This window comes from Falco punctatus (assembly GCF_963210335.1).
Source record: "Falco punctatus genome assembly, contig: scaffold_40, whole genome shotgun sequence".
Classification (NCBI taxonomy): Eukaryota; Metazoa; Chordata; class Aves; order Falconiformes; family Falconidae; genus Falco; species Falco punctatus.
In genome coordinates this window covers 721,155-736,868 of record NW_027660300.1, presented here as the reverse complement: position 1 = coordinate 736,868, position 15,714 = coordinate 721,155, and the positions used below count along the sequence as shown (strand labels likewise).

The 15,714-nt window shown below is 41.8% G+C and overlaps 2 long non-coding RNA genes across 2 annotated transcripts in view; one reads left to right on the top strand and one right to left on the bottom strand.

Moving 5' to 3' along the window:
• The window catches only part of LOC308057212, a 173,124-nt gene that overhangs the window by 98,077 nt on the left and 59,333 nt on the right, over window positions 1-15,714 (top strand). The gene's annotated exons all lie outside the window — the stretch shown is intronic.
• On the bottom strand, window positions 8,279-14,242 carry LOC308057214. The gene is made up of 2 exons (XR_013925180.1): window positions 9,793-14,242; window positions 8,279-8,841 (listed from the first exon to the last, which is right to left on the bottom strand). It is a non-coding gene; the product is annotated as an uncharacterized lncRNA (long non-coding RNA).

The window sequence follows — 15,714 nt, the reverse complement described above, 5'->3', positions numbered from 1 at the left end:
TGGTGAACAACTTACCTGCGGAGATACAGGCGGAATCAACCACCCTTTACAGAGAGACCCACTGGTGTTACCGAAATCTCGGAATGAAGAACTTATCGACACCAATGTGATGTAGATAAGCAGACACTTCTTTATTGACGGCCGGGTGTGTGAGTGAGTCCTCTCATGATCAACGCACGCCAGGTCCCAAAAACAGATTCCATATATTGAACTTATTCATACATATTCATTAATTATTCATGCATAATCATTACATTTCCCTGAAATCATTAACATATTATCCTCCCATATCCGATTCTGCGCAATAAAGCTTAGAAAGGTCCAGAAATGGGTCTGGGGTACGATTTGGGTAGGTGGTATATGAGTCGGTGGTCGCGATCTCCCCCTGCCGGAATTACCTTTTACTAAAGTTCACGGTTTCTTGGCAGGTAACTACAAGCTGTTCCAGTCGACTCTCCCCAGTTCCCATTAATCCTACATTCTGACATCTCAATATACTTTCTTTATACAGAAGACTAGTTAGATACAAAGAAACCTTTCAAACTCTAAATTATTACTTAAGCTTCAACAATGATTCCAACCCATTCTTCTGGGCTTAGTACAAAATGTATAAAGGGTCTCACAACTACTTTTACTAAATAATCATAACTTTCTTCAACATATTTTTATCTTCCTATATTTCTATTCTATAAAATAACTCTATAAAATCAGATAATCAAACCAATAAAATCAATTGATCTCAACTCTTTAACAAATCGACAACATTTCCCCCCTTTGAAAGTGTTGAAAATCATTATTTCAATACTTTCACACTATTTACATGTCATTTGTTTCAACATATTTTGGTGGTGATGGGCTGTATCTTGGTGGACTAGTAGGCACTTCTCTCATAATCATACGATTGACAGCAATCCTATTGATAAACTGTTTTTTCAAACATGAATATACTAACATGATCATCAAAAAGACAATCAATAACAAAAACAAAGTTTTGATTATGGATTGTATCCAAGAGCTCAAGTTCCATCCTAATTTATTAAAAATTTTAGCAAGCCAATCTTCTGACATATCCTTTTGAATATTTTCAGTTTCTTTTTCAATTTTTCCCAATAGGTCCAGATCATGTTCCACATCCTGAGTGACATTTGGAATGTGGATACAACAGTGGTCCAGTTTATCCTTGAGATATCCACATACTCCATGTTCTTTAAGTAGGAGCATATCTAGTGCCATTCTATTTTGTAAAGTCATTCTGGAAGTCGCTTGTAATTGCATGTTCAATTCCTTAAACCCCTTTTTAGTAACGTTTGCCAATTTTTCCACTTGACCAGTTAACTTATAAAGCCACGCTCTGTTCCTATATGATGCTATAGGATTTAAAAGTGATTCAAGTGCCCAACCAATTTTCACTCCTGTAGAGGGTTCATTCCAATTATCATCATTTGTCCCGGATCTCTTTGTTCGTTTTAGTTCTAAATTTTCTAGGGATCCTTTAAATGGCGATTTCGTCCAAATCGGACACAATGTTGGCATGCCTAAGGTAATTTGTTTCACTTTACCATCTAATGGTAAATGAGTTGTCCAGGTTCTATCACTCAATGCCCAAATTAAATGTCCAGGACTTCGAATAGTAGATTTTCTACAACTAAACAAAGTTCCTCTTCTGACTGTAAAAGTGCTGGTTAAATTGAGAGTGTTCTTAAGACCTCGACAAAAACAACCATATTTCAAAGCAGCGGCCAGCGGAGGAATTCTTTGAATTACTAAGTCTGCATTACTGCAATCATACACTTTTTCACATTTCCACCATGGCACTATTTTATCTTCCTTCTCTCCTAATGAAGTTGACCTGTCGTTGACCCAGGGTAATACTGAAAAAACTTTTCCTTCCCATGTAAAACACCAAGGAGTTTCTGCCATATACTGAAAATGGGAATATAAGGTCATAGACCAAACTGAATCCCAAACTATTTCCTTTTCCTGTAGGGTTTGGTTCTTTTTCTCACATTTTGTCTCAGTTACCCATACACTGGTGTTTGTTGTAGCCATTTTAGGATAATAACACCATCCTTTGTTCCCTACATCTCCCTCTAATCCTGGTTTAGCTACAAATCGTCCTTTACATTCCCACATAGTTGAATATACTGGTGATTCTTCTCCAACTTTAACCTTTTGCAATTCCCAAGTTTCTCTAGGTTCTTGTTTACAATCCACAGTCTCATTTCCATATTCCAATTTAGTCAAGTTCATGGTTAAGATTCCCCATGGAATAGATTCACCTACTGCCCTCGGTATTGGCAAACAAGCAGTGATCTGCGTGATGTTTTGTAAATTGGCAAATTCTTTAATCAATCCTACCATCAGATTTTCCTCAGTCGTTTGTTTGGGAATTTCAATTACTTGTTCTGTCTCTATTTGCCTTTTGTTCCTGTCCACCAAGTCAGCCCATGATCCTGTCAACATATTCAACCAACATAAAATCCACAAAACAATTATGATCTGATACAAAAAATTAGACATGTTTCAAAGTCAATTTTAAAGTCTTTGGGTCACGGTTGATAATCTTCCATGGAATAGGTGCTTTCTTCACTCGAGTATAATGGATCCAAGCCTCCGACTCTGCTATTTTGATAGCTGTAAAAGTGGTTAACAGTACTTGGAAAGGTCCTTTCCAACGTTCCTGCAAAGGTTCAGAGGTCCAGGTCTTCACATAGACATAATCTCCTGGTTGAAAATCATGCACTGAATTTTCCAGGGATAAAGGTCTATTCCAAATTACTGCTCGCCGAGTTACAGCCAAAGTTTTTCCTAGAGAAAGCAAATAGTTATATACATCCTGCTTTCCTTTTACATGTATATTTGGATTTGGTTCTGGAGATTCATATGGTTTTCCATATAACAATTCATAAGGACTGACTGAGGTTCCACTCTTTGGCTGTACCCTAATGCGTAATAATGCCAATGGAAGTGCCTGAGGCCACTTTAAACTAGTTTCTTGACAAATCTTGCTTATTTGTCGTTTCAAAGTTTGATTCATTCTTTCCACTTTCCCACTAGACTGTGGTCTCCAAGAGGCATGTAAATCCCAATTAATACCTAATGCTTTGCTAACACTTTGAACTACTTCAGCAACAAAGTGTGGACCTCTGTCAAAAGAAATTCCAATAGGAACTCCAAATCTCGGAATTATTTCCTGTAATAACCACTTCACCACTTCTTTTGCTTGTGTGGTGCGACAGGGAAGGGCTTCTGGCCATCCTGTAAAAGTATCAACCCCTACCAGAATGTACCGATACCCATTTTGTCTGGGTAATTCTGAAAAATCTACTTGCCAATAATCTCCAGGTTCTACACCAGATTTCAGTCTACCCATTTGAACCTTTTTCTTAATCATTGGATTATTTTTCAAACATACCTCACACTTTGCAGTTATCATTTTAGCTATTCCCAACATCTTAACTGATATTACTTGTTTTCGTAAAGATGTTACTAAAGCTTCTGCCCCCCAATGACATTCTTGGTGTTTTACTTGAATTATCTCTCTCATTAAAAGAGGGGGAATTACTACTTGTCCACTAGGAGTTATCCACCATCCAGCTAAGTTTTTCTTAGCATTTAATAACTGACCTAATTTGTCATCTTCCTCTGAATATTTCGGTTTTTCCCTAGGAAGGGTTACTGTTTTAGAAGGAATTATTGCCATTTGTGATATTTGTCTCTTTGCTACCTTCTTTGCTGTTTTATCAGCTAAATTATTTCCAATTATTATTTTTGTATTTCCAATCTGATGTGCTTTACAGTGCATGATTGCTACTTGATCTGGTTTTTGAACTGCTTGCAATAATTGTAAAATTTCCGTTTGATGCTTAATGTTTGATCCTTGAGAGGACAATAACCCTCTCTCTTTCCACAAGGCTCCATGGACATGCACTACCCCAAAGGCATATTTTGAGTCAGTCCAGATATTTACTTTCTTGTCTTTGCTAAGCTCTAAGGCCCGGATTAGAGCGATGAGTTCTGCTTTTTGTGCTGATGTGGTACTCGCCAATGTTCCTGCTTCTACAACTCTGGTGTCTGTTGTTACCGCATATCTGGCATATCGGACTCCTTGCTCCATAAAGCTGCTTCCGTCAGTATACAATTCCCAGTCTGGTTGCTCCAATGGTACATCTTTCAAATCCTCACGACTGGAATAAACATACTCGATGGTAGCCAAACAATCATGTTCTAGTTGTCCTTCTTCCTGTACAGAACTTAAAAATACTGCAGGATTTACCAGGTTAGTCGTTTTTAGAATCACATCATCTTGTTCAGTCAATACCACCTGGTACTTCATCATTCGGCTGGGAGACAGCCAATGTCCCCCCTTCTGTTCTAGGACAGTTATCACCATGTGTGGGACATAGACTGTTATTGTTCTTCCCAAAGTCAATTTCCGAGCTTCTTGTATGAGCATTACTGTTGCGGCTACTGCTCGAAGGCAGTTTGGCCACCCTTTACTCACTGTGTCCAGTTGTTTAGAGAAGTATCCGACTGGTCGTTTCCAGCTTCCCATCTTCTGGGTTAGTACTCCCAGTGCCAGGTGTTGCCTTTCATGAACAAACAACTGAAAATCTTTGGTTAGATCTGGCAGTCCCAAAGCAGGTGCAGACATTAAGGCACGTTTCAATTCTACAAAACCCTTTTGTTGTTGTGGGCCCTATACAAAGGGAGAATTCTTTTGGGCCTCATAGAGTGGTTTAGCTATTAGCCCATAGTTCATAATCCAAAGGCGACACCACCCAGTCATTCCCAAAAATGCTCTGAGTTCATGAATATTTCTCGGCTCAGGTATACCACAAATAGCTTCTTTGCGATCTTTTCCTAATTGCCGTTGTCCTTTTGAAATCTCAAAGCCCAGATATATCACAGTCTGGCAGGCTATCTGGGCTTTCTTCCTGGATACCTTATACCCATTTAGTCCCAGGAAATTCAAGAGGTCAATAGTCACCCGTATACAAGTAAATCTTTCTTCTGTAGCAATCAGTATGTCATCCACATATTGTAAGAGTAAATGCCCAGGTCTTGATTTATCCTGTTTCCAGATTTCAAGTTCTTTAGCTGATTGATTTCCAAAAATAGTTGGACTGTTTTTAAATCCTTGGGGTAATCTAGTCCATGTCAACTGCATCTTTCGCCCGGTTTGAGGATTTTCCCATTCAAAAGCAAACAGTTTTCTGCTTTCTTTTTCAAAAGGTATACAAAAAAAAGCATCTTTTAGATCAAGCACTGTAAACCATTGATAAGTGTCCCTTAATGCTGTTAACAGTGTATAAGGGTTTGCTACTACAGGATAAATATCCTTAACTGTTATAAATTGAGACCGCAATGGATCATAATCCAATTAAAATTTTATTAATTATAGCAAGTAGAATATGAGCAAAACAGCGCTGGACGACAGGGGAGTCTGCGCTCCGCCAACTGCCGTACTGAGCAGTTCAAACAGTCCCTTTTTATACATCTTTACTTCCGTGTTCATGAGGTAGTGGAGTCATGCTTCAGTTGTTGTTAGGGGGTCGTTTTCTGCCTCCTGGTGGTCTTCCTCCTTTGTCCCATAGTTGACCCCTCACTCATATGTCCTTATATGGGGTTGTTTGCCCTGTTTCTGTCGGTTCCTGGACATCTGGTGGTTATCTTATCTTGCACCAGCGGTGTCTGGTTTAGTTTGTGTATTGCGGTTATCTTATCTTGCACCAGCGGTGTCTGGTTTAGTTTGTGTATTGCGGTTATCTTATCTTACACAAGCGGTGTCTGGTAGCTGTTTGCATAAGCGTTTTCATATCTTTTGTTGCCTGAACTTTACATTGAGCTTAACATAAATCTTAATAAACAATACCCTAGTCCATAGTTTCTCACAATCCCCCCTTTTTCTTTTTATCCTATTATTGTTTATTAGACGCTACTTTCATTCTCGGCACTGCAAGCAAACCTTTTTCCACAATCCCAACATTTATCATAACACTCACAAGGTAATACCTCACAATTACAATAGGCATAGTTCTCACATGGCATAACGCATTCACAACAATCTTCATCCTCATTAATAGATACACTCTTATATTTTGCCCCAGACCTCGTAGTTAGAATAAGCAATTTAGCTATGTCAAACCGTTCTTTAATAAAATGTAAAATATAGCGTAATATACAAGGCCCAAATATAAGTCCCAGAATCAACATAATAAGCGGTCCTGCTAAAGCAGACAACAAAGTGGTTAGCCAAGGTGAAACATTAAACCAGTTTTCATACCATGACCTGCCCGCCTCACGATTTTTCTTACGTTGATCTAACCTTTTCCGGAGTTCAGACATGGTGTCCTGGACTACTCCCGTATGGTCAGCAAAAGAACAACATTCTTCATTGAGAGCTACACATAACCCTCCTTCCTTTAAGAACAGTAGATCTAATCCTCTTCTATTTTGCAGCACTACTTCTGATAAAGACTTTACTGAATTGGCTAAATTTTGGATAGATTGTTCTATTTTTGCTAAATCCTCATCTACAGCCATCTGCAAAATTTGTAATTCCTGACCTTTTACTAGGGAGGCTATGCCTGTACCTGCTCCACCTCCGCCCGCTATCAGCAGTGTAGCTAGGGTTACCACTGTAACTGGCTCTCATTTTTGTCTATCCAGGTCTCCTTCAAAGTGGCGTAACACCTCCTCAGAGGTGTGATAGATCAGACGAGGAACAATAATCACCTGTACACAAAACTGAGATTGATTAAACACGTTTAGGGATAGGCAAGGCGTTACTCCGATGTCTGAACAAACCCATTTAGCTCCTGGTGTCGGGATAGCCCATTTGTCATTTTGATTCTTGTGTTTCTCTATATTGGTGTTAGTGATTGTTTGATTACACAAAGGCTGATATTTTTCGGGCACTGTACCTATACATTTTCCTTGACCTGTTACCAATTGAATAGTAATTCCTTGCGTATGGTTCTTCTGGTCATCCCAGGGGCATTCTTGTGGGTTTGAACCACTAGACCATTGAATCCTATCTGGTATTCCGATTGCCTCAAAATATGGTGGTCTAACATTGTAACATAACCAGCATTCCTTAGTTAAATTTGGTTTGCTTTCATTAAGGGTACGATAAGAGGCTTGCATTAAATCCCATAAGGGGTCTTTGGATTCTGACACTCCTGAATCCCTAACTAAAGAGGACTCAGTCACCGTGTCATTAGTTGTTCTATCTGTTACTGATAGGGAGTTTGGACGAGTGGTTGTAACACTTGTGGGGACAATCTTTTTCTTAGGGAAAGTGGGTGAATTCAATACTTTATTCGGCCCAACAGGGAGTGAATCATGTGGTATTTTAATTTTTCTTATGAGAAAGTGCCCTCCCCAATCTTTAGGAATTCCTGCATAGACACATATTCCCCATGTTCGTCCTACTAACCATTCGTCTTCTAGGGGATGCAATATTTGAAATTTGATGCGGGTACAGACTTTCTTGTTACGTGGAGCTACATAATCCACGTCACGCAGACCTGTAAGATCTACACCTGTTTGTTCAGGTACACATCCGTTAGGAGTCCAGGTTGCTTTTATATATTTATCAGGAGCCTTTACTGTCCAGCCCGAGGCTATTGTCTCACATCCCCAATAACCACAATAATAGTGTCCGGGATAATGACAGTAAGGCTGTCCAGAGGCCGGGCATAAATAAAATGGAGGTCCTTTTTCACAAGGTATTGGTACTAAATCACAAAGTTTCACTACGAATTCAGGTGGCCCTGGGTTGCTAAAAGTGGCTATTGTTTTCGTTCCTTCCCAAGATATTAGTTCCCACTTAAATGGTTCATGTGGGTTTCCCCCTTTTGCCTGGGTTATTATCAATAGCACAATTAACGGTATACCAGGAAAAAGGGTGTTTGTTAATTCTGCCAATTTAAGTATATTCTTACCAGTCCTGGGGAAGTTCGGCCATGGCTGCTTTTGCATCCCATTTTTCTGGCTCTTTTCTCCACGGTTTGTTTCTCCTCTGCCTCGCCCGTCGACTCGGTTGCTTCGAGCCACGGGGTGTACCATCTTCTCGGCAGCAAGGGAATTTATCAGGAGAACAGCTGTTTCGGGCTTTCTGCCTGTTTACATAGGCTTCCCACTTTGCAGCTTTAATTAATGGGGCCAAGCAAGACACGGTTAGTACTTCCCTCCTGCACTTTATAACTAAAATTTCAGCTACAAAGGGGACTGGTTCGTTGGAGTGGTAACAATAATATTGAGGGTTTATTCCTTTAGCAAAAATTTCCCACCATTCTTGGGATTCCCGAATAATTTCTTGTTTAGACTCTAATTGTTTTAGTCTCCACTCAGTGAGAGTTCTTTGGATTTTTCCAACACTGTGTGCAAACTCCTGCCGGAGGGTATCCGAATTCACAGTGTGTCCACCATTTATCCTGGCATACCTTACATTTAAAACAAGCAAATGGATAACAATTGCAGTTCAAATTATTACACCTAATTCGTATATCCAAAATGCATGTATCATTCACATCAGCATATTTTCTATATTCAATATTGTGTGGCTGCATGAGCTTAGCAATTACACTTCTTACACTTCCATATATAATAGATAAAAAGCGAGATAACTATAGCAAATGTAAACAACAATACACACTTTATACCAAAAGGTAATGCGTCAAAATAATCAAGTAAAATCTCTATCATAACTTTATCTTCTCAATGTTATCTTGGTGTCACCTGGTGTACTGATTACTTTCCAGTGGGGTCTCATCGCTGGGCCTTTAATGCGACTGGCATGAGTCCATCCACGCTCAGCAGTCCGGAGAGCCGTTTCTGTTGTAAGCAGAACAAGATAAGGTCCCTCCCAATTGGGTTTTAGGGTTTTTTCCTTCCATACTTTAATCAATATCCAATCCCCAGGTTTAACATTGTGAATTTTTAAGTCCAACGGGGGTCGTTGCACAATCAGTCCGTGTTCCCAAAGCTTGTTACGATGTTCTGCTAATTGTAAAACATATTCATTAATCGCACGGTCTCGAATTAAAATATTTGTTTGTGGGCTTTCAATTCTATAGGGCATTCCATACACCATTTCAAATGCTGATATTCCCACATCCGCTCGGGGTCTAGTTCTGAGAATTAATAGTGCCATGGGTAGGCACTTAATCCATGATAATTTGGTTTCTATCATTAATTTAGTCAAAATAGTTTTGATTTCTCCATTCATCCTTTCAACTTTTCCCGAACTTTGTGGATGCCATGGCGTATGGTATTCCCACTTAATACCCAAGCTTTCTGTTAGATCTCTAACAATTTTTGACACAAAGTGTGTTCCTCTGTCCGAGTCGATTACTTCAGGTACTCCATATCGAGGTATAATGTGTTCAAGTAACACTTTAGTAACTTGGTTAGCAGTTGCCTTGGAGGTAGTAAAAGCCTCAACATAATGTGTTAAATGATCTACCATTACTAATAAATATTTGTAACGCCCTACCCTGGGTAATTCAGTAAAATCCACTTGTATGTGTGAGAAAGGTCTGTATGCTGGGGAACGTCCTCCAAGAGGTTTTTGTCTCATATTGTTTCGATTAACCTTTTGACAGGTCTCGCAGGCTGCCGTGACTGTCTTTGCTATGTTATATACGCCTAAACAGGCAAACTGTTGATTGAAATGATCAACTAACGCCTGGGTTCCCCAGTGTGTTTTACTGTGTATTTTTGAAAATATTTCGAGTGCTATGCCCTTCGGCAAGACTTCTCTCCCATCTGGCAATATGTACTTACCATTCTGTTCCTTAGCTCCCATTTGTTCTAGTTTTTCCTTTTCTGCAGACTCAAAACTCAAATTTTTACTAACAGATATTTGTTGCATAGTCAAAATCGTACTATAATTGCCTGCCACTTGTTTTGCTTCTGTATCAGCTGCATTATTTTCTCTAACTTGGTAACTTGTACCTCGCTGGTGTCCCTTTATATGTACAACTGCTATTTTATTCGGCATTTTCAATGCCCCCAGAACTCGCCGAATTAATTCCGGGTGTATCAGTTCTTTTCCCTGTGAGTTAACAAATCCTCTTTCCTCCCATATTTTTCCAAAGGTATGTACCACTCCAAACGCATAGCGTGAGTCTGTATATATAGTTCCATCCTTTCCCTTCAGTGACACTAATGCTTTCCACAATGCATACAGCTCACAGGCTTGAGCCGACCAGCTGGCACTCAGGGGGCCCGATTCTATTGTCTTAAATTCTCCTTTCTCTAACTTAACGATAGCATATCCAGACAATTGTTTACCTTCCACTATTCGTGATGACCCATCTATAAATAGTACTTCTCCACATTGTAGTTCTTCTTCTTCTAAGTCTGGCCTAATACGTGTCTGTTGTTCAATTGTTTGAAAACAATTGTGCAATAGTTCATTACCTTCTCCTGGGTACAAAAATTCAGCGGGGTTAACTGCTCCAATAGTTTTCAAAGATAGTTTAGGGGATTCTATAAGTATTCCCTCATACTTTAGTAGTCGGCTATCTGTAAGCCATTTTTCTGCTTTTTGTTGAAGCACCCCCCTTATATTATGAGGTGCATATAGGACAACTTCTCCATTAAAGGTAATACGATTCGTTTCTTCAAGTAATAAGGCAGCAGCAACAATAATTTGTAAACAACTCGGCCAACCCCTGCTCACAGGGTCCAACAGCTTTGATAAGTATGCCACCGGTTTCTTTTGTCCGGCCCATTCCTGAGTTAATACTCCAAATGCCGTTCCTTCATGTATGTTAACGAATAAATGGAATGGCCGCTTTAAATCTGGGAGGCTTAAAACCGGTGCTTGACTTAGCTCCCTTTTAAGACTGGCAAACTGCTCTTGATCCTGAGGGGTCCACTTGGGTATTTTGTCTTTAGACAGTTGTTCATATAAGAATTTAACTTTAAAGCTGTAGTTCTCTATCCATTGCCTACAATACCCAAATAGCCCTAATGCCTGCCGAATTTGCCTCTTAGTGACAGGCATAGGTAATTCCAGAATTCCTTTAATGCGCTCTGGATCCAATATCTTCTTGCCGTTAAACAAATAATGCCCCAAATATTTCACTTTTTCCTCCACAAATTGTAACTTTTCTTGTGATACCCGTAGGCCCTTTTGTGCAAGAAAGTTTAGGAGTCGAATGCTTTCTTTTCTTACATCCTCCTTATTATTCCCTGCTATGAGCAGATCATCTACATACTGTAACAGCACGTTTCCCGTTTGTACCTGGTATTCTTTTAAGAGCTCTTCCAGGGCCTGTCCAAACAGATTAGGGGGCTCAGTGAACCCTTGGGGAAGCACGGTCCATCTCAATTGCTGTCTACGGCCTGTCTCTATGTCTTCCCATTCAAAGGCAAAATAATCACAGCATTCTTCTGCCAGTGGACAGGCCCAAAAGGCATCCTTTAAATCAGCCACACTATACCAGGATTTATGGGGTCCTAGCTTGCTTAGCAGTGTGTATGGATTTGCTACTACAGGGAACCGGGTGATAGTTCTTTTGTTTATTTCCCTTAAATCATGTACGAGCCGATATTTCCCATTTGGTTTCTTTACAGGCAGAATGGGAGTGTTAAAGGGTGACATACAAGGCTCTAAGATTCCTTGTGCTAACAATCGATCAATTTCTGGTTTTAATCCCCTCCGTCCTTCTAGGGATATGGGATATTGCGTTACCCTCACAGGTATGTGGGGTTCGGAAATTTGGATTTTAATCGGTGGGATTTCCAGTCTACTAATTGTGTCCGGAGAGTACCAGACATCGGGGTTAATTTGTTTTTGATCATCCACGGTCAAAGGATAAGCAGACACTGTTAGCTCTTGATTTTTCACTTTAATTTCTAATTGCAATTCAACAATTAAATCTCGTCCTAACAGATTAAATTCTGCTTCAGGGACGAGCAAGAGTTCACCCATTCCAAATTTATTTTCAGTTTCGAATACCACATTTTTGATTTTGCTTACTTTAAAGGGTTCTCCTTTTGCCCCAATTACTTGTACTTTTTCAGGGGAAACTTTACATCCCTCAGGTATTTGCTTAATAGTTGATTTCTCAGCCCCAGTGTTTACTAAAAAGGTGAACTCTTGTTTATGGGGACCTATTTTTAATTTTATCAAGGGCTCATGATGACTCCGGTCCCCTAAGATATAAAGCCCCTGACTCTCCTATTCCGTTTTCAATATTTCCTCATCCCTGATCCTTTCTCTGCAATTCTTTTTTATATGTCCCTTCTTTCCACAGTAAAAACAACATCTCTGTTCCTTCTTTACTACTACGTTCCCTTGTTTCGTTCCAGCAGATCTGTGTTCACCAGTCCGCCCTTTGTGATCCTCTCTGACCGCTGCTACCATCATTTTTACTTGTCGCTTGCTGCTCTCTTCTTCCCGCCTTACGTAGACTTTCTGAGCTTCCCTCAATAATTCATCCAACCCTCTATTCTGCCAGTCTTCTAACTTTTCAATCTTCTTTCTGATATCTTCCCATGATTTTGCCACAAACTGAGTTTTGAGGAGCGCTTGCCCTAAAGGGTCGTCTGGATTTACCCCAGAGTACAGCTGAAGGGCTTTTCTCAGTCATTCCAGCCACTCAGTAGGGCTCTCATCTTTCTTTTGCATTTCATTAAATGCTTTATTGATATTCTGGCCACGGGGTACTGCTTCTCTAATCCCCTGAATTACTATAGTTCTCAGGTCCTGCATATGAGTTCTATGCGCCGGATCCTGATTATCCCAATTAGGTCTTTGGAGTGGCCATTTAATATCTGCTTGGGGTCCCTCGGCATGCTGAGCATCCCACAGTCTCATTCCTGCTCGCCTAATCATATCTCTTTCCTCGGTAGTAAATAATTGACCAAGGATAGATTGCATCTCACCCCAAGTATAAAGGTTTGGTCCCAGAAATTGATCTAATCTTTCTGCCACTCCGAGTGGGTCCTCAATTAAGTTTCCCATCTCGGTCCTTTTAAAATCTCGTAGGTCAGCCGAGTTTAGGGGTACGGAAATATATCCTATCACAGGTTGAGGTCCCCCCATGGGTATTTCCCTTAGGGGGTACATCTGAGCTGCCCCTTTTTGACTTCTAGTTACGCGTCTAGGAAGAGGGGGAGACCCTTGTTCCGACTCTGGTGGGGGAGTGGGCGCTCTGGGGACCTCTGAAGAGGCTGCGGGAGCAGGAGGAGGAGCGTAAGGAGGGGGGGTTAGAAGGGCTTTGTCTAACTCTTCCTTCTTTTTCTTTTGCTTAGTTTTTATTTCATTCAGCGGGTAAAGTCTAGCTCCCGGTCTTTCTAGCCACACTTCCGCATATTGACTCTCCTCCGGGTTAAGGGGTTTTTTATTATTAACCCAGAGGTTTAATTGCTGTCTTACCCACTCTTCTTCTGACCCATAGACTGGCCAAAAGACATTTTTAGAAATCTTCTTCCCTCCCCATATCTTAGTACAATATTCTATCATTTTCTGCTTATCTTTCCCTAGGGTTCCAGGGAAATATCTCCAATTGTCTAAGATATATGCCAGAGGGGTATTCTTAGGTACAGTGGGTACCCTTCCCATGGGATTCGAAGGCTTGCTGCCCTTCGCCCCCATCTTCTGGAATATCCACAAACATACACTCACTCGCTCCCCTTGTTCCTGGCCCAGTCCCTCGTGGGAGATGGGAGACACAGTACTTAAGAGTCCGCACTCACTTGGTTCAGTATATCGAACCTCTCACTCGTTATATTCCAGGAAACCCAATCCCGCCCGAACGGCAAACCCTGCAAACAAATTCGCAATATACTTACGCGTCCTGCGTCTTCGTCCGGACTCCCGTGCACAGAATTTTTATGGGATTTTACAGGTTTCTCCTTTGCTCATTATTCTAGAATTTAGGTTCGTCGGTAAGGTTGGAGTAAGCTGTTGGTCGCGGGGCCGCGAAATGTCGCGGGGCGCCTCCCCGGAGGACCAAAGCCCACTGTTCCTTATCCGAGTCACGGCACCAGAAATTGTTATAAATTGAGACCGCAACGGATCATAATCCAATTAAAATTTTATTAATTATAGCAAGTAGAATATGAGCAAAACAGCGCTGGACGACAGGGGAGTCTGCGCTCCGCCAACTGCCGTCCTGAGCAGTTCAAACAGTCCCTTTTTATACATCTTTACTTCTGTGTTCATGAGGTAGTGGAGTCATGCTTCAGTTGTTGTTAGGGGGTCGTTTTCTGCCTCCTGGTGGTCTTCCTCCTTTGTCCCATAGTTGACCCCTCACTCATATGTCCTTATATGGGGTTGTTTGCCCTATTTCTGTCGGTTCCTGGACATCTGGTGGTTATCTTATCTTGCATCAGCGGTGTCTGGTTTAGTTTGTGTATTGCGGTTATCTTATCTTGCACCAGCGGTGTCTGGTTTAGTTTGTGTATTGCGGTTATCTTATCTTACACAGGCGGTGTCTGGTAGCTGTTTGCATAAGCGTTTCATATCTTTTGTTGCCTAACCTTTACATTGAGCTTAACATAAATCTTAATAAACAATACCCTAGTCCATAGTTTCTCACAAGGGTAATGGTCTTCTCCGGTCCCTTTTCTGTGTGAAGCGTGATTGCTCCCAGCTGAGCACTCTTCTGAGCTCGGGTTAGTCCCCGGACTCCACCTACCATGGGGGCATCTTCCGATTTCCAACGTGGGGGCCAGCTCGTTTCAGGGATAACTGTAACATCTGCTCCAGTGTTAATTAAAAAGGGGATGCTAATGGTGGTGTCATTCGAGGTATTACGCAGGGAACAGATCCCCCATACCACTGGCGGGTTGTCACACCTTACTGCCAGGGCCACCCAGGGGTCTCGCCCCCAAGGGGTGGTTCCTGCTGTCCCTGGGATGGAGGCCAGGTTTGTGGGGTCATTGGCTGGGCCATAAAGTTGGTTGCTTCCTGCGGGGGCAACGGGTTCGGGAGTGACCCCCCCTGTCTGGGGTTGGTGTAATGGGGCCGCCTGACATCCCAAGTGGGAGAGGGCTGTGTGCGGTCCGGGGGCCCCCTCCCTTTCCCGTTTCCCTGCTTTTTAAGCCTGCATTCCTTCGCGAGGTGCCCTCTCTTTCCACAGGCCCAACACGGTCCTTTAGATCGGTTTTGTGGGAGGAGCGCCATCGGCGAGTCTCCGAAAAGGGGACAATTAATCATCACATGGCCTGGTTGGCCACATTTGAGGCATGTCATCACGCTAGCCAGTGCACAAACAGCCACTTGAATTGGGGCCAGGTGTTCCTCGCTCACAACATGTTTAATCATGTCCGCGAGACTTGACCTCGGTGGCAGTGATTGCAGGTTTCTTTGGTTTTTAGATTACACTGTTGCCGCAAACAGTCTGCAATGACTGGGCCTTTCGCCTCCGAGGGCAGGGCCGAGGAATCGACTGCTGCTTGGAGGCGATCTACAACCTGTGTAAAACTCTCACTTTCTTTTTGTTTTATTGTGGACCGTGGCGATGGCTTGGCAATAACTGTAGAGGTCGTGCGAATGGCCTCTCTAGCTGCACAAGTAGTTGCCATAACTTCATGGGCCCGCAGGCCCTGGGCTTGTGCTTGGGGGGTAATCATTGTTGGGTCTGTACCCATCAACCGCTGTAGGCTGGAGCCGTGTAGCGGATGACCCACTCCGGTTACTCGGACTAATTGCCTTGCATAGTTCTCCTCCCATTCTTGTTTAAACAC